General features: G+C 47.9%; 1 protein-coding gene across 3 annotated transcripts in view; it reads right to left on the bottom strand.

Annotated features, from left to right (window-relative positions):
* Positions 1-19,406, bottom strand: part of SYTL1 (synaptotagmin like 1) — a 303,576-nt gene extending 284,170 nt beyond the window's left edge. Inside the window, exon 1 of one of the 3 annotated variants that reach the window (XM_077295678.1) lies at positions 19,393-19,406. The gene's annotated coding sequence lies outside the window, so the exon portion shown is untranslated. Of the gene's footprint in view, positions 1-7,055; positions 7,076-19,040; positions 19,141-19,392 lie in introns of those variants that run through there. The other 2 variants (XM_077295677.1, XM_077295679.1) reach the window with 2 other exon arrangements.
* Positions 19,407-19,659: the final 253 nt, after the last annotated feature.

Raw genomic sequence — 19,659 nt, 5'->3', positions numbered from 1 at the left:
GCCCCTGAAAAGATTATTCCGGGGAAAACCATGACTGTCACTGGGATTGGGGGCATCTGCTGTCCCCTGCCAATGGCCCGGGTGTTTATAGATTGGGGTGCTGGGAGCGGGGTAAAGGAAGTCGGGCTGTCCGATAACTTGCCCATTGATGTTTTATTGGGGACTGATTTGGGGCGGATGGTCGCATATTATCTCCCTGACTCCTCTCCCCAAGCTAATGCTGATGATAGTGATGGGAAATTGCATGTGTCACCTGACAATGCTTTACCGATTAATGATGTACCTGATAATCATTTTTCTGAAAATGCCGAGGGTAATACTGATGATGCTGATGATGAAAATATGCATGTTTTACCTGCTAACCATTTATTTCCTAAGAATGATGTGTTCACAGGTGCAGGAGAGCTCAGCCACGTCACTCTGCGGGGTGGAATGGCTGAGGAACCGCTAACAGGAGCAAGCGATGATGCTCAGGAAAATGGGTAGATGCATGGGAACTATGAGGAAGGTGATGCCGTGCAACTGACCAGTGCTACAGAGGAAGATAACAACCCCATAAGTAGCACTGCACCTGAAATGTTGGGGGTGGATGGGGAGGTAGAACCCATAGCAGCGCCGGCTGATGGGTCTGTGGAAATCTCCGGGGAGACAGCCTACACAGCTGCTCTCACCCGCAGTCAGAGTGCCTGAAACGCAGATACCGTTCTGCCTTCTGGACCCTCCTCAGTCACAGCCGTGACTGAACCAGGGATGGACCCAGAGCAGGTCCCAGAGGGTTCCCGTGGGGAAGGGACCCTGATGTCGCTTCTGGCTGCCCCTAGCCAGCAGTTGCAGGCTGCTCTGCACTCAGACGCGAGCCTGGAGAATTTGAGACACCTTGCCGAGACGCCCACCTCCGTGACTGATAAGGAAAGGGTGTTCTGGGAATGAGGGAGGTTGTACCGGGAGACAGTACCCTGAAAATCCTAAAAGGAATGGTTGAGGGAAAGACAGCTGGTCGTTCCGCACCAATTCAGGGGTGAGTTGTTGCGGATTGCACATGAGATCCCATTCGCTGGACACTTGGGGATCAGCAAATCTAAGACCCGGCTGTCTCAACACTTCTATTGGCCCAAGATGGGGACAGATGTGACAAACCACTGCCGCTCATGTATCACCTGCCAAAGAGTGGGGAAGGCTGGGCCTGCTATTAAGGCACCCCTGATCCCTTTGCCAGTGGAAGAGGAGCCTTTCCAGAGGATCGTGGTGGACATTGTGTACCCGCTGGCCGTCCCCAGCAGCTCTGGAAAGCAATATGTCCTCACTGTGGTAGACTACGTTACCCGGTAACAAAAGGCAGGGGCTCTGTCCTCAACCAGGGCAGATAAGGTGGCAGATGCACTGTTGGCCATCTTGTCACCGGTAGGATTTCCCAGGGAGAAGCTTACCGATCAAGGAACCCAATTCATGTCTCGCCTAATGGAGGCTCTCTGTAAGAGAATGCAGGTGAAGCGTCTGGTATCGAGTGCGCATCACCCACAGACCAATGGCTTGTGTGAGCTCTTCAATGGTACCCTCAAACAGATGCTACGCATGCTGGTTGAGACCCAAGGATGCGACTGGGAGCAGTACCTCGCACACCTGCTATTCGCCTACAGAGAGATTCCGCAGGCCTCAACCTGGTTCTCCCCCTTCGAGCTCCTGTATGGCAGGCGAGTCTGGGGACCCCTTGGGTTGGTAAGGGAATACTGGGAAGAGGAGCTGAACCCTTCTGAAGTGTCCATAGTGGAGTATGTCATGATTCCGTGACAAAATGCGGACCTTGACGCAGTTGGTGCATGACAACATGATGCAGGCTCAGGCTGATCAGAAGCACTGATATGACCAGAATGCCTGGGAGCAGACCTACCAGGTAGGTCAAAAGGTGTGGGTGCTGGTCCCCATACCAAAGCATAAGCTTCAGGCACCACAGCTCAACCCAGTCACCTATGTGGTCACGCTTGACCACGCTCGGGGTGGGCGAAAGGCCTTTCACGTCAATATGATGAAGGCTCATTACAAACATGAATCCTACGTCCTACCGGTCTGCAGCCTGCTTGAAGACGTCGAGGAAGACCTCCTCCCGGACATGCTGGCCCAAGTCAATGCTGGTGCGTCTAATCGAGGATGTGGAGGTAAGCGCCTTGTTAACCGAACCCCAGCGGTCGCAGCTGCGGACAAAGCTGGAACTCTTCCGGGCCGTGTTCTCCAACCGACCTGGAAGGACTGAGTTAGCGGTCCACGAGGTGGACACCGGGAATCATGCCCCACTACAGCGAACACCCTATCGGATCTCCGACGAGGTGCAGCAGGTTATGTGCAAGGAGATCGATGAGATGTTACAGCTGAGGGTGATTCAATGATCAAAGAGCTCGTGGGCATCACCTGTAGTTCTCGTGCCAAAGAAGGATCTGACCACCCGATTCTGCCTGGACTACAGGGGGCTCAACACCATCACAGCCTCTGACGCGCACCCAATGCCGTGCATCGAGGAGCTGATAATGGATCTGAGTCGAGGATACTGGCAGATTCTCCTGAGCCCTGAGGAGCAGGAGAAGTCCGCCTTTATCACAGCCTTTGGACTGTAGGAGTCCACAGTCATGCCTTTCAGCATAAAGATTGCCCCTGCCACTTTCCAGCGGATGGTCAACCACATGCTTCAGGGACTGGAGAAGTATGCGGTGGTGTACTTGGATGACATTGCCATCTTCAGTTCCTCCTGTGTGAACACCTGCAGCATCTTCAGGAGGTGCTCAGGTGAATTCACCAAGCCAGTCTGACCATCAAACCAGGAAACTGACAGATGGGCATGAGAGAGGACCACTACCTGGGGCATCGGGTAGGCGGAAACTCCATAAGGCCAGAGCCTGAGAAAGTGGACGCGATCGCATCCTGGCCCACCCCAAGGACCAAGAAGCAGATGATGTCCTTCCTGGACACTGCATGGTACTACAGGCGCTTTGTACAGAACTATAGTAGCTTGGCAAAACCCTTCGCGGACCTCACCAGGAAGAAGCTACCCCAAATATTCAACTGGACTGACAGCTGTGAGGGGGCCTTCCAGGCTTTTAAAACAGCCCTTTGCAACTCTCCCATGTTAAAAGCAGTCGACAGCAGTCGACCGTTCCTTGTGCAGACCAACGCCAGCGAGTTTGGCCTCGGTGCTGTGCTCAGCCAGGTTGACTCAGGGAACCAAGAACACCCCATATTTTACCTGAGCCGGAAGCTTCTGCTGATTAAAGTGGCCAATTCCATCATCGAGGAGTGCCTGGCCATGGTCTGGGCCCTGCAACATTTGTAGCCCTGTCTGTACAGTTGCACCTTCACTGTGGAATATATATTCCGGATGTCCAATGAGATACCTATAGCTCACTGAAATCGCTAGGAGCTAAACCCAATGATTTGCAAGGAGCAGATATCTCCGTAAGTGGGTCATGTAACTACGCAATGTTTATACTTAAAAGAATCTCCCTGACATGATGAACATCCTGAATATTGTGTCATTCTTATACGAGGTTCATTCAGCGAGTTATGTATAGAAATGGTTATTCATAACTCTAAGAAAGGAGAGAATTCAGCCTCTGAGTGAGGTCACCACAGGGGGAGTGCCTTGGTTTGGGCCTGGGAGATAAGTGAGTGAGGAGTCAGTCTTCAATGTCTTTGTCCTGGGACTAGCTGCGAGACAGGTGTGTGATATGCATCTAGATGTGTGCCCCTCCTCCACAGCACACAGTCAGCCATGAGATGAAATGATATGAACAAATTTTAAGTTTTTCAACTTTAATCCCATTTTATTTGTAACTGTACAGTACATACGATACTTGTCTTTATAGTATCTTTTTATACTTCGGTAAACACTGCCTATCTTTTTTGGACTAAAATATATGAAATTACTAGCTGTCTCTCCTTGCTCTATAATGTACTGTCACGTCCTCTGAAGTGAATTATGCTATAATTTGGGTTGGCTCCAGACCAGTTAATAATTAAGAAATCAGAGCTGGTGGCAGCAGATTTGTCCTGTGCATTTGGGAGGCTTTGTAGCGACTGGTGGCGTTGATAATTATTGTCCCCACCTGAGTGGGAGTAGTTACATCGCCCTCGCTGCAGTGTGCCCATTAGCCAATACAAAGTAAGGCAGCCTTTCTGGAGACTAATTATCCTAGGTGCAGTACCCTATCTGAATTGAGGGTAAGGGGGGCGCCAGAGAGCTGCAAGTTCCAAACCGGAATTGGGAAGTGGGATATAGATAAATCCCCTTCAGAAAGAACCAGGGGCAACCAAACAACCATGTTTCATGACAAATTGGTGTGAGTGGAGGGGATGATAAAGGTATCCTCCCCGTGAACCGTGACAGTGTCCATAGACAGCTCTTTGGTCTTAGCCATGGTGGAAAGGTTGAAGTGTGATTGAGCGTGTGGACAGGCATATTTTATACAGGCAATGAGTTCAAACAGGTGGAATTAATACAAGTAATGAGTGCAGAGTAACTAGCAGGTCTGTAAGACAGAATTCTTGCTGATTACCTACCAATCAAATACTTATAGCATTTTAATAATTAAACTGTGATTTAATTATTTAAAAATCACGCAATGTGATTTTCTGCTTCTTATTTCTAGATTCTGTCTCTCACAGTTGAAGTGTACGTATGATAAAAATTACAGACCTCTCCATTCTTTGTAGGTGGGAAAATTTGCAAAATCGACAGTGTATCAAATATTTATATTCCCCACTGTAGACCACCAAATATAGTAGTTGCCTCTAACATCACCCTCCAAATATTATAATGGCCCACACATAGCCCTCCAAATATTACAATGGTCCTCACATAGCCTTCTTAATAGAATAATGTCCCCCTCATTGATCTTCAAATGTTATAATAGCTCCACATAGCCTTCTATATAATATAATGCACCCCATAGTCCTCCATATAGTATAATACACCCCCATTATCCTCCATATAGTATAATGCATCCCCATACTCCTCCCTATAGCATAATGCACTCCCCATAGTTCTCCACGTATAGCATAATGCACTCACCATAATCCTCCATTTAGTATAATGTACTCCATGGTCCTCAATATAGTATAATGCACTCCCCATAGTCTTCCACATAGTATGATGCACTCCTCATAGTCCACCATATAGCATAATGCACTCTCCATAGACCTCCATTTAGTGGAGCACTCTATAGTCCTCCATATAGCATATAGCACCCCCTATAGTCCTCTATTTACTATAATGCACTCTCCATAGTACCCTATATAGTGAAACTTTTGAGTTTTAAGCACCATATTTCATAACCCACTACTGATTTGAACATGAGACTACCATAATTTTATAGACAATAATCTTGGCTTGCAACTATTTAGTATATGATTAGTTATGTAGATTCTTGTCATGTCACTGCATTGTTACTGTTTTGCTTCTAAAAATCTAAAATTTTAATTTTTATTACTTTTTTAGGATTTTGGATATCCACCTTTGGCTTTCAACACTGCCTGAATCCTGGACATGCTCTCGATCAGATTCAAGCATGTCTCAACCAAAATCTGATCCTAGGTCTCTTCTACATGTTCCCAAAGTTGGTGCATACTGTTTGATTCATTTGGGTATGTATACACTTTTTCTTCAACTCTACCCACAACTGTTCTATTAAATTGAGATCTGGGAACTGTGGGGCTAATCCAGCACCTCTACTTCATTGTCACTGAGCCATTTGTTCGCCAATCTCAAAGTATGCATCGGTTCTTTGTCCTGCTGGAACACTAAGTCGTCTTTTTCATACCCACAGTACTTGAGTGCACGAAATCGTCTTGTAGGATACTCACATATAGATCAGCATTGAGACCACCATCAACCCTGGTCAAGTATCCAATGCCTCTAGCTGTGAAGCAACCTCATATCATTAGGCTTCCGACACCGAACTTGACAGTTCCTTCAAATTCTCGATCCATTAGCCCCTTTTTCCCTTGTTTCTTCTAGACCCATTTGCACTCATCAGAGCCTAGTATACTGACTTTCATGTCTTCGCTCCTAATCACTCATTTCTTCTACTGTCCACTTTTCATACTTTTTTGCAGACTTGAGCCGACGCTTCTTATAACGATATTGAAGTCAAGGCTCTTCACGTAACTTCTGCCCACCCTTTCAGACTTGTGTAAAGTGTGTTGCACGGAGCTTGCATGGACATCTGTGATTTCACTATTACAAAGCTTATGAGCCACCTCCACAATCATTGTCATGTTTTTAGTGCCAGAACTGATAGACCTTGTGATGAGCTGACTTGTTAACTCCAATATTTTGCCTGGAAGTCCACCTCTTGGCTTTTGAATGGATGGACGGACTTCATTTTGTTTTCCTCCAACTGTCAAGGCACTCACATTATACAGTGTGGCAATTTTCTTGGCCGAGAGACCGCGAACGATGAGCAAGATGATGCTGTTCCTCCTTTCATGGGAAATCTTCTTCATGACTGCTCCTTGATTCGAACCAGTGACCTTTCACTTGGGAATAAACCCAATAACACACTGACCTACTAGGGAATGTGAGAGCAGGTTGTGTTTTGTAGTATATAGGAAGAAAAGATTTTTTCACCACCTAGAGCAAAACAGTAACAATGCAGTGACATGACAAGAATGTGCATAACTAATCATATGCTAAATAGTTGCAAGTCAAAATTATGTATGAGCCAAGATGGTAGTGTATAAAAAAGGTAGTCTCACGTTCAAAGGAGTAGTGGATGGTGAGATATGGAGTCTGAAAGTCATTGGTTCAAAACATTGCAGCTCATCAGTGTAGTATAATGCACTCTCCATAGTCCTCCATATAGTATAATGCACCCCTATAGTCTTCAATATACTATAATACACCCCCACAGTCCTCCAAAGAATATAATGCACCCCCCCATAGTCCTCCACATAGTTATAGTGCACCCCCATAGTCCTCCATATAGTATAATGCACCTCCAATAGTCCTCCATATAGTATTATAGCCACCACAGTGTATTCACTGATATAAAAAAAAATACAATACTCACTTTTCCTACTTCTCCAGCTATTCCGGCCTCCATGGCGAGCGCTGTCTTCACTGCTGAGGACAGAGGACACAATAAAGTGACATCATATCTCAGACACCAAGGGAGAATGATGAAGGAGGGAGTGAGTGGCTCTCTCTTTCATCATTGCTTTTAACTGCTGATACAGTTGAATGTGCCATGACAGAGAGGCGATGGCACCAGGCCCCCCCCAGACTTACCAGCCACATAGCGGCCTCGTGGCCTGCCGCCATTGCCGATATGCCACTGAGCATATGTGAACCTTATGTCAAATAGGATTCCTTGATTTTTCTAGCTTTTCAATTTCCAGCTACCATAAATCGGTACTGTATTTGTTTTGAAGCAAATCAATGGGAGACAATGAGTAGCTAGCAGAGGTTACGAAATTGTGTAAAGCCTGGATGACTCTGTGGCTAAATTATAGCTTCATAACTGCTAAAATGGCTGATATACCTTTATTACTTTTTAGATAAAATATGAGAAGTGCACACAGAGTGACAAATCAGTAGTTTGAATCAAACATATTGTTAGGGCTAGCTGAATGCACCAAATAATTAGAAAGATAGGGTAAGGTGCGTTCGCAGCCCGGGGTCCACAGTGCAGAGATGGAACCTGCTGCTAAGTAATGACGGACTATATGGAGGTACAATGTGGATAAACACTTGAGTTAACTTCACCCTGTGTGAAGGAAACGAACCCTGTTACGTCACAGGGCCGCGGTACCGCACCAAGAGCGCAAGCAAGGAGTCTCAGAACTCAATCCCAAGACACAGGATTAGAGTTCATCCAGACCTCTTGCGCTTGACACCGCTACTGGGGTGTCAGAGCAACTGCAAAAATAAATTTCACAGTACAGAGATAATAAATTAGAGTTTTTCTTAAATTATAATCACCGCTAGACTCTAATGTGTGAGTATAAAACTTCAATTTTATTAATAATATTTAAAACAAATATACACAAAAATATGTGAATAAACACCAACACCAATGCACTAAAATATGAAAGCACCCAGGGGAGGTGCCTGTCCCTATATATGGCCTAAATCGCCCTGCCTGCCAACGGAGGTTGGCACCCTATAACCTGCGCTTTGGCGCCCCCGCTCGTCGATGGCTCTCCCTGTCTGCCCTATTGTGCCCAACAGTGGCAGGGGAGTGAAAAAGATGCCTAAAGGGTGAAAAGATAGTTATGGAGATATGGTTATTCTATAGATGTCTTCTTATCCAGATACCTAATTGTTGGCTACAGAGTCCTTAATAGGAAAAAAAAAACAAAAAAAACCACTTGTTATATATCTATAGATAGGGGAAAAAGAGCAGAATATAGTAGAAGAGTTAACTTATCCTGATTCTACTAATAGCATATAATACCCATGTACAGAAGACATCTATAGAATAACCTATTTCTAGTGTAGCTAATAGATAAGTTTCATCTAGCTTTATTAATGAGCCTACAAGTGAAAGACAAATAGCATGACTTTATTAAGTTTCATCTAGTTTTTCTAATGAGCCTACAATTGAAAGACAAACAGCACGACTCTATATCTCCATAACTATCTTTTCACCCTTTAGGCATCTTTTTCACTCCCCTGCCACTGTTGGGCACAATAGGGCAGACAGGGAGAGCCATCGACGAGCGGGGGCGCCAAAGCGCAGGTTATAGGGTGCCAACCTCCGCTGGCAGGCAGTGCGATTTAGGCCATATATAGGGACAGCCACCTCGCCTGGGTGCTTTCATATTTTAGTGCACTGGTGTTGGTGTTTATTTACATATTTTTGTGTATATTTGTTTTAAATATTATTAATAAAATTGAAGTTTTATATTCACACATTAGAGTCTAGCGGTGATTACAACTGCAAAAATAACTTAAATGCACAAGAGTGCATGCAGTGCCGCACTGGCGGATGCCACTAACCACCCAGACTTGGGATAAGAAAGTGCTCTAATAGCTCACGGCACCGCACTAGCGGTCACAGCAATTAGACGCTGTTTCGTGTGTTTATTGCTGATGGCTCAGCCGGGCGCTAGATAGCAGACATCCGCCTTACACGAGCAGTCATACACAAGGGAGGGGATGATTAATGAACGACTTTCACTCATCAACACACACACAATTTCAAGAGTATACTAGCGCATGGCCGTGCGGCCATGCGAACCTTTTATAGCTGCAGCAAGTTCAGGACCTTCCTAGAGGACCAATGAAAACTGCTACAGTAACTAAGCAACTTCAGGACCTTCCTAGACCAATAGGAGCTACTGCAGTACCTGAGCATGTGACCCAGACCTCCACTGAGAGGTCTTCCTTTGGGCATGTTCAGAAGGGGAAAAGCAGGACTTAGTCCCAGAGACGTCTGCGTACCACTGATCAGCACAGGCTACAATGGCAGAGCCTGAAAGGCAGCAATAAACAGTCGTCCAGTGTCAGCCTGAGCTAGATGCTGAGACTGACGTCTCCGCTGAGCAGACTCCACTGTGGCTGGAGAAGAATGGGAGACCGCAGCGGAGATGGTTTGAGATTCCCCCTGTGTAGAGGCAGGAACTCGACACCTAATATGACCTTGCTACGCTCGAAGGCAGCAATGAGCTGTGTAGCTCGAATGTGCTCAGCAGGCTCCCAGGACCTGTCCTCTGGGCCATAACCCTTCCAATCCCCCAAATAGAATTTTTTTGCCACGTACCACCTTGCACCCCAAAATAGCGTTCACCTCGTAATCGTCCGTAGACTAACCCAATGTCCCGGCAAATGACTCAGAAAACCGGGACATGTATACGGGCTTCAAGAGGGACACATGAAAGGTGTCGGTGATACCTAGGCGTGGAGGAAGGGCCAGACGGTAGACCACAGGGTTAACCTGTTCGAGGACCTTGAAGGGACCCAAGTAGCGAGGTGCAAACTTAGTGGACTCAACTCGCAGCCTGATGTTACGGGCGGAGAGCCACACCAAGTCGCCAGGAGCAAAGGTCGGAGCGGGGCGCCGATGTGCATCGGCGGAGGTCCTCATTCTCTCCTTGGAGGCCCAAATGGCATCCTGAGTGCAGTCCCAAATGTTCTGTGCCTCCACAGCTCAGTCTGCCACCCTGGAGTCGGCGGAAGACACGGGCATGGGCACAGGCACACACGGATGCTGGTCGTAATTTAGGAGCAATGGAGTCTGACTGGTGGAGTCGGCTACGGCGTTGTTAAGCGCAAACTCCGCCTGTGAAGAAACCAGATTGTATCTTAATTACCCAGACAGCTACGTTTTTGCAAACCAATAAGAACTGAATTTTCATCTGTATATTGGCTTGTGCATTTAAGTGTTTATGTCTGGTGGTTCAAGAGGACAGACTTGCAGACTGATACCATTTAACATACAGTGTAAGTCTGTGGTGGTCAGGGGCGTAACTACCGCGGTCGCAGCGGTCGCCATTGCGACCGGGCCCCGCAGGTCAGGGGCCCCGGGCCGGCAGGTCTGAGCAGGGCCAGGCTGGCCATCGGGCACTTCTGGCAAATGCCAGAAGAGCCGATGCCAGTAGTGGGCCGCTGCACTGTTCCTCCCCCGGAACCCCCCCCAGTGCCGCCGCCGCCGCCGCATTTAACTATACCGGCGTCTATGACACCGGTATAGTTCAATGCAATGATGGGAGGAGAGAGCGTCACCTGACGCTTCCTCTCCCATCATTCCCCGCTCTGCCTCTGACAGTACACTGCGGGTGCGCGATGACGTCATATCATCGCGCACCTGCAGTGTCCTGGGCAGACTGCAGCCGCCGCGGGCAAAAGGAAAGGTGAGGAGAGTTTTTTTCTTTTTTCTTTTTAACCGGACTGTGGGGCCATTATCGGGGGGGGGGAGATGAGATGTGGGCTGTGCTCTATATATCCCTGTGCGGGCTCTGCTGTATATACCCCTGTGGGGGCTGTGCTGTATATATCCCTGTGCGGGCTCTGCTGTATATACCACTGTGCGGGCTCTGCTGTATATACCACTGTGCGGGCTCTGCTGTATATACCACTGTGCGGGCTGTGCTCTATATACCACTGTGCGGGCTCTGCTGTATATAACACTGTGCGGGCTGTGCTGTATATACCACTGTGCGGGCTCTGCTGTATATACCACTGTGCGGGCTGTGCTGTATATACCACTGTGCGGGCTGTGCTGTATATAACACTGTGCGGGCTGTGCTCTATATACCCCTGTGCGGGCTGTGCTGTATATACCACTGTGCGGGCTGTGCTCTATATACCACTGTGCGGGCTCTGCTGTATATACCACTGTGCGGGCTGTGCTGGATATACCACTGTGCGGGCTGTGCTGTATATACCCCTGTGCGGGCTCTGCTGTATATAACACTGTGCGGGCTCTGCTGTATATACCACTGTGCGGGCTCTGCTGTATATACCACTGTGCGGGCTGTGCTGGATATACCACTGTGCGGGCTGTGCTGTATATACCCCTGTGCGGGCTGTGCTGTATATACCCCTGTGCGGGCTGTGCTGTATATACCCCTGTGCGGGCTGTGCTGTATATACCCCTGTGCGGGCTGTGCTGTATATACCCCTGTGCGGGCTGTGCTGGATATACCACTGTGAGGGCTGTGCTGGATATACCACTGTGCGGTCTGTGCTGGATATACCACTGTGCGGTCTGTGCTGGATATACCACTGTGCGGGCTGTGCTCTATATACCACTGTGCGGGCTCTGCTGTATATAACACTGTGCGGGCTGTGCTGGATATACCACTGTGCGGGCTGTGCTCTATATACCACTGTGCGGGCTGTGCTGGCACCCAACACCATGTTGCAGTGCAGGAGATTCCTGCAACAGTCCGAGGCGTATCTAGGGGAAGCGGGGCGGGGGAAGGTGGGGGGTTGCGGAGGCGGGGGAAGGTGGGGGGGTATGGGGGGTAGGGGGGGGGCCCCATTTGGAAGTTCGCACCGGGGCCCATAACTTTGTAGTTACGCCACTGGTGGTGGTGACTGTACATTGAGTGTGTTGGGCTTTGTTTATTGATGTGTGCTTAAATGCTAATAGTGCTACTTAATCCCATCACCATTGTTTGCCTTATCTTGATGTTGGACTGGGAGACCCTGGGTGATTCTGGGAGTGGCTTACATGCCTTGGACTTAGAAAGAGTCAGAGATCACATCCGGGAGTCTGAAGTAATACAGAGCTATGAGCCAGATATTCTGCAAACCACCCAACAGACAAGAGAAAGGACTGCAGCCAATTCATCATAGCACCATCACGAGGGACACTGATCTAGGATTCTATAGGATACAACCTAGGGGTTTTCGGCTCCAGTTGGAAGGACACAGATCTGATCCAGTGACCATCTCTGAACCATGGATCTGTTTGGAGAAAGCCAGGGTTGTGACCCGCTGGTCGCCTGGTTCCATGGAGATGGTCAGATAAGCCAGGTGGTGACTCTCGTGTCAACTGGCTTTGGACCCTGTATGGACTCTATGGACAGTTCTTGGTCATCTCCCTATGCTTGTCGTTACCCCTTCTCTGTGCGTTCATCCACAGATGGAGTAGCGACCCTGGGAGCTCTGACATCATGTCATACTAGAAATACGTGGAGACGCAGTGATATTTTATATGCGCCCATGTAACCAAACAATTCCAGCCATGGTGAGAATGTTCTGTTTGCTATTGTGTGTTGTGGTTCAATAAAGTATTGCCACACTGTTTTACCTTAACCCTGTGTTGTCTGTGTAGTGTATTGCCCACTGGGAGATAGAGCGGGCGTTCAGTGGTATAAGCTGTGGTCCATGCAGTCTTGCTAAAGACAGCCGGGCCAGCGGACAAGAGCACCCACTGACCCCGTGTCTCCGTAACACCACCCACGGTAGCAAGAATGCCCAGTCATCCTGCCTGGCACAAACAAAATGTCATAAATATGTGACCAGGATCTGGTTGGCCCTCTCTACCAACCCATTTGTCTCGGGATGATATGCCGAGGAGAGATTCAACTCAATACTGAGTAAACGACAAAGCTCTCTACAAAATTGAGATGCAAACTGGGGACCCCGGTCACTGACAATTTTGTCCGGCATACCGTGTAGGCGAAAAATATGCTTGATGAACAACACTGCCAGAGCCCGTGCAGAAGGTAGCCGTGGAAGAGGCACTAAGTGCACTATTTTGGAAAAATGGTCGGTGATCACCCAGATAATGGTGCAGCTACGAGACTTGGGTAAGCCCACCACAAAATCCATCCTGACCATCTCCCAGGGCCTGTCCGCCACCGGCAGGGGGTAAAGCAACCCAGCTGGCCATTGCCAAGGAGACTTATTCTTGGCACAAGAGACACACGCCCGAACATAGTCTGCGACGTCACGAGCCATATGTGGCCACCAGTATGTCCTCGCCAGTAGCTCAGATGTCCTTTTGGACCCAAAATGTCCACCCACCCTGGACGAGTGAGCCCAAGAGAGGACCTCCGGACGCAGGTTGGATAGTACAAAAGTCTTGCCTGGGAGGCACAGACTCTAGCGAAACCGGGGCCACAGTTAGGCTCTCGGTGGGGACAATAAGCCGAGGCTCCTCTTCCTCCTCCACAGATGATACAACGGAGCGAGAGCATCGGCACAAGTGTTCTTCTGCCCGGAAAGAAAATGGAGGGTGAAATGAAACCGGGAGAAGAACAAGGATCATCTGACCTGACGAGAATTTAACCGGTGGGCTGTCTGCAAGTACACCAAATTCTTGTGGTATGTGAACACTTGGAAGGGAAAACGAGCCACCTCCAAGAGATGTCTCCACTCTGAGAAGGCCAACTTCATGGCTAGCAATTCCCTGTCCCTGATGGAATGATTCCTCTCCGCTGGTGGAAGGTCTTAGAAAAGAAGAAGCAAGGATGCATCCGACCTTGAGCATTCTTTTGGAAAAGGACTGCCCCATCACCAACGGATGAGGCATCCACCTCCATTATAAATGGCTTATTTACATCGGGGCAATGTAGGATGGGAGCGCTAGCAAAGTGTGACTTAATGGAGTGAAAGGCCTTGGAGACCTCCTCAGACCACAATTTGGGATTTGCTCCCTTCTTGGTGAGGGCAACCAAGGTAGCTACCAAAGTTGAGAAGTGTGGAATGAACTGGCGATAGTAATTAATTAACCCCATAAAGCGCTGCACCGCTTTAAGAGAATGGGGTTCCTGCCAGTCCATCACAGCCTGTAGTTTGGCGGGATCCATAGCCAATCCCTGGGCGGAGATAATATAGCCCAGGAAATGTAAGGACTCCTGCTCAAACACACATTTCCCCAACTTTCCGTAGAGGGAATTTGCCCGTAAGAGGTCGAAGACTCTGCAAACATCTATCCGGTGGGAGTCAATATCTGGAGAGTAGATGAGGATATCATCCAGATAGACTACGACCGAGGTGGAGAGCATATCCCGGAAGATGTCGTTCAAAAAGTCTTGGAAAATGGCTGGGGCATTACAGAGCCCAAAGGGCATCACCAGATATTCATAGTGCCCATCCCTGGTGTTAAAAGCCGTCTTCTATTCGTCCCCCTCACGGATGCGAATCAGGTTGTAAGCACCCCGCAGATCTAATTTTGTAAATACCCTTGCTCGCCGAAGCCTATCAAAGAGCTCAGATATCAGGGGCAGAGGATACTTATTCTTAACGGTGATGGCGTTAAGACCCCTGTAATCTATGCATGGACGTAGTTACCCGTTCTTCTGCACGAAGAAGAACCCAGCCCCTGCAGGTGATACTGACTTCCTTATGAATCCTCTTGCCAGATTTTCCTGGATGTACTGTGACATTGCCTCCATCTCCGGGAGAGATAACGGATAGACTCGACCCCGGGGAGGCTCAGCACCAGGCAAGAGGTCAATAGGACAGTCATAGGGGCGGTGAGGCGGAAGGGTCTCCGCAGCTCTTTTGGAGAACATGCCCGCATAGGGCCAATATTGCTTGGGGAGAGAGGACAGATCTGCGGGTACCTCAGTAGTTGCAACCTGAACACATTCCCTCTGACATCTACCCCCACAAGATTCACCCCAACCAAAAATTCTGCCTGTGGACCACTCAATATGAGGAGAGTGGTACCGTAGCCAAGGTATCCCTAACAGGACCTCATCAATTCCCTCAGGAGTGATGAGCAGAGATATGATTTCCTGATGAGATGGCGACATGGACAGAGAAAAAGGGATGGTCTGGTGTGTTATCTGTGAGGGCAGTTTCGACCCATTTACCACTCGTACGGTTACTGGCTGAGCTAACATTACCAGGGGAATTGCGTGACGTTGGGTGAAGGCAGAAGACATAAAATTGCCCTCCGCCCCAGAATCCACGCAGAGATCTACCGAGTGGGTAAATGAGGCTATAGTAATTGTCCCCTTAAAGGACAATTTGGAGGCAAAAGACACCGTGTCTAGTGTACCTCCACCTACTACCACTAGACGCTGACGTTTCCTCGACCGCTGGGGACATCTGGTGGCAAGATGTCCTGACTGCTGGCAAATATGACAAACATGGAGTGCACGAGCGGTCCGGGACTTAGATCCTGCTTGTGACACTACCATAGCCTCATGTGACTCACGGGCCTGGACTGGAGATTCCAAAGGTTTGGCGAAGGTGGGAGCCAGCCGAAACCTCTGCCTACACTGGGCTCGCTCTAACCTCCACTCGTGAAAACGGAGGTCAATACGAGTGGACACAGCTATTAACTCTTCCAGTGTGGCGGGAATCTCCCTAGTGGCCAGAGCGTCCTTCACGTGGTCAGCCAGCCCCCTCCAAAATATCGGAATAAGGGCTTTATCTGACCACTCCAGCTCAGATGCTAGGGTGCGAAAGTGGACGGCAAAATGGCTGACCAAGGACGAGCCCTGAGTCAATGCCAACAGTTGGAGCGCCGTATCATGGGTGACACGAGGTCCTAAAAAGACCTGTTTCAGAGTGCTCAGGAACAACGGAGCACTCTGCACCACATGATCACCATGCTCCCACAGCGGCGTAGCCAACTCAAACGCCCTGTCCGACAGGAGAGACACAATAAATCCCACCTTAGCCCGCTCTGTGAGGAAACATGTGGCCAGAAGCTTGAGATGTATAGAGCACTGGCTCACAAAACCCCTACAAGATTTACTATCACCAGAAAATTTTTCTGGCAGCGGGAGGTGAGATAGAGTCGGAACAGGGGTGGCAGTGGACAAGATTGCTGCAGCCACGCTAGCAGCCTGAACAGCAACTGCAGTTACATCCACAGCTGAGGTTTGTGCGCTCGAGAGCCGCCAACTTACCCTCCAGCTGCTGGAAGTACCACAAGGATTGCTGTTTGTCTGTCATCACTAGCCAGACCCTGGCGCTAGTATAATGTTAGGGCTAGCGGAGTGCACCAAATAATTAGAAAGATAGGGTAAGGTGCATTCGCAGCCCGGGGTCCACCGTGCAGAGATGGAACCTGCTGCTAAGTAATGACGGACTATATGGCAGTACAATGTGGATACACACACGGGTTAACTTCACCCTGTGTGAAGGAAGCGAACCCTGTTGCATCACAGGGCCGCGGTACTGCACCAAGAGCGCAAGCAAGGAGTCTCAAAACTCAATCCCAAGACACAGGATTAGAGTTCATCTAGACCTCTTGCACTCGACACCGCAACTGGGGTGTCAGAGCAACTGCAAAAATAACTTAAATGCACAAGAGTGCATGCAGTGCCGCACTGGCGGATGCCACTAACTACCCAGACTTGGGATAGGAAAGCGCTCTAATAGCGCACGGCGCCGCACTGGCATTAACAGCGATTAGACGCTGTTTCGTGTGTTAATTGCTGATAGTTCAGCCGGGTGCTAGATATCAGACATCCACCTTACGCGAGCAGTCATACACAAGGGAGGGGATGATTAATTAACAACTTTCACTCATCAACATACACACGATTTCAAGAGTATACTAGCACATGGCCGTGCGGCCATGCAAACCTTTTATAGCTGCAGCAAGTTCAGGACCTTCATAGAGGACCAATGAGAACTGCTACAGTAACGAAGCAACTTCAGGACCTTCCTAGAGGACCAATAGGAGCTACTGCAGTACCTGAGCATGTGACCCCAGACCTCCACTGAGAGGACTTCCTTTGGGCATGCTCAGAAGGGGAAAAGCAGGACTTAGTCCCAGAGACGTCTTCTCGCCGCTGATCAGTACAGGCTACAATGGCAGAGGCTGGGAAGGCAGCAGTAACCAGTCATCCAGTATCAGCCTGAGCTAGGCGCTGGGACTGATATCTCCGCTATGTAGACTCCACTGTGGCTGGAGAACAATGGGAGACCGCAGCGGAGATGGTTTGAGATTACCCCTGTGCAGAGGCGGGAACTCGAAACCTAACACATATAACTGCAAATTTCCTTTATTATATTATTTCTAACATCACTCGAAGGGATCCAGGGGTAATTTGATTACATCAGTGAAAAACTCCCAGGACTCATTAATGTTAAAGTGGTTTAATCCCCTGTTTTATAATAACAGGCTCAGCCTGGTCCAAACAAAAAATATATATACTCCTCTACGAAACTTTGATTCTCTTCTGTATTGCTGACTAGTCTCCTCCTACCAGTGAATCAAGAACCCCTGTATTGGTTACCAAAGTAGCTACTACTGGTTAGACCATGCTAGGACAGTTTTTAGGAAATCAAAGGGTTACATTTATGCTAGTGACGATGGGGATGTGTCCATACTATGGCAGAAAAAGGCAAGGGTGTTAGGGATCAGACTTTCCACAGCGCTCATTATACATATTCTAAACAGTAGTGTGGCCTTTTGGCTGTAATGGTTACATATACCACAGCTAGGGGAAGGAGAAAAGAGACCAGCGGGGTACCCAAGTAGGAATTCAGGATAGCAGTCGTGGATCGATAGGTGAGTATATAATTTATTTTTTAAGTTTAGAATACATTGGGTCTGTTTTTAGGAAAACAGTGTGGACATCCACTTTAACATTAATAAACCCTATTTGTTTATAACTGTGGTAACAACTGGCGTCATCAAAGAAACATCCAGTTCCCTGAAAGATACAATAGTCTTGCAACAGTGCTTCCAGAGCCAGCACTAACCAATGGGCAGCTTGTGTTGGATCCACAAAGGTGTGAGGAGGGGAGTATGCAATTTCTTTTTATAACAACCCATGATTAATTATTTTTGTTTGTTTTTTTAAGCCCGACACCTCCTTTAAGGGTATGTTCCCACAGGTTGCATCTTCTGCAGTGGAGAATCCTCAGCAAATTATGCATTGCAAAAATTGAAGCAGCAAGACCCGCAAAATGAAACATATATTACTCCATTACAAGACTGTGAAGATATATTGAAAGCTATTCTATCTGTGCTTGGCTGCTGTGTGGATAACTGCCAAACATATATTATCATTTTTATTACATTGGTTTCATCTTTAGTGTTTGGTCAACTTTATTTCTGCAATCTTTAATTATTGTTCTTCTAGTTTAAATATTGAACAAAGGACGTAACTGTACACAAAACGTGTCTGGTGTGTTAGTGACCGCCAAGAAGAATGGTGCACTCACCAAAGATGAAATAGAACAGGCATTGCAAATATGTTTGCTCTACACCATGCACATGAAACTGACCCCCTTGCGCTTGTTTGTGTTTTATGACCACCTTTACTGAACTCCTTCCATATATCAGCAAGTCACACAAGCAGAAAAGGGATCCTTAAATCTGTCAATACTACGCACACATACGAGCAGTTGCCTCAGTTTGTCTTAGCTACGTACACAGGTGAGTCTTTTAGAATGTCCTTTTCCGTATGTCACTTTTAAGCTCACTTGACAAAGACTTGTGTCACTAACAAGAGTTAAAAGATGGAAAAGAGGAAAATAAGATCACAACCACATATGGAATTCTTTTGTAAATATCTCACACAGTGGCAAACTTGACTTAAATGTCTAATACTAAACTCTCATTCCATCAGAAATCTCATGGCCTCTCCTATTTTTCTTATTATTTTCCTTTATTTGGACTTACCTGTGTGTGACAGCACAGATCCTGTCCAGGTGTACAGGCAATTTATGTGGAGTGTAGGTATGTGTGTATGCAGCATGCATAGCACTGAGTCACTGCAGAACACTCCACCCACCAGACAGGCACACCTCTTTCCAGAGTATACATAGAACAAATATAAAATGCTATTAACTTTGTAAGCCCTGACGAAGTTCCCAGGAGCTCCAGGTGTCCAGTGACAGTCAACTATTTCTATGTTTTTCCTGGAGGTGATTGAACTTGAAGGCATTTCTGATTTATGAAGTTGGTCAAATTATGAAGTATAATGTTTTTGTTTTTCTCAAAGTGATGGTTTGTTAGAATTTATACCACATACCTGATTCTGTTAACCTTAAAGGTACCGTCACATTAAGCGACGCTGCAGCGATAGCGACAGCGATGCCGATCGCTGCAGCGTCGCTGTTTGGTCGCTGGAGAGCTGTCACACAGACCGCTCTCCAGCGACCAACGATGCCGAGGTCCCCGGGTAACCAGGGTAAGCATCGGGTTGCTAAGCGCAGGGCCGCGCTTAGTAACCCGATGTTTACCCTGGTTACCAGCGTAAAAGTTAAAAAAACAAACAGCACATACTCACCAGCGCGTC

This window comes from Ranitomeya variabilis, chromosome 3 (assembly GCF_051348905.1).
Source record: "Ranitomeya variabilis isolate aRanVar5 chromosome 3, aRanVar5.hap1, whole genome shotgun sequence".
In the NCBI taxonomy this organism is placed as follows: domain Eukaryota; kingdom Metazoa; phylum Chordata; class Amphibia; order Anura; family Dendrobatidae; genus Ranitomeya; species Ranitomeya variabilis.
Note: the sequence above shows the minus strand (reverse complement) of the source record. Positions and strands in the feature narration are given on the sequence as shown.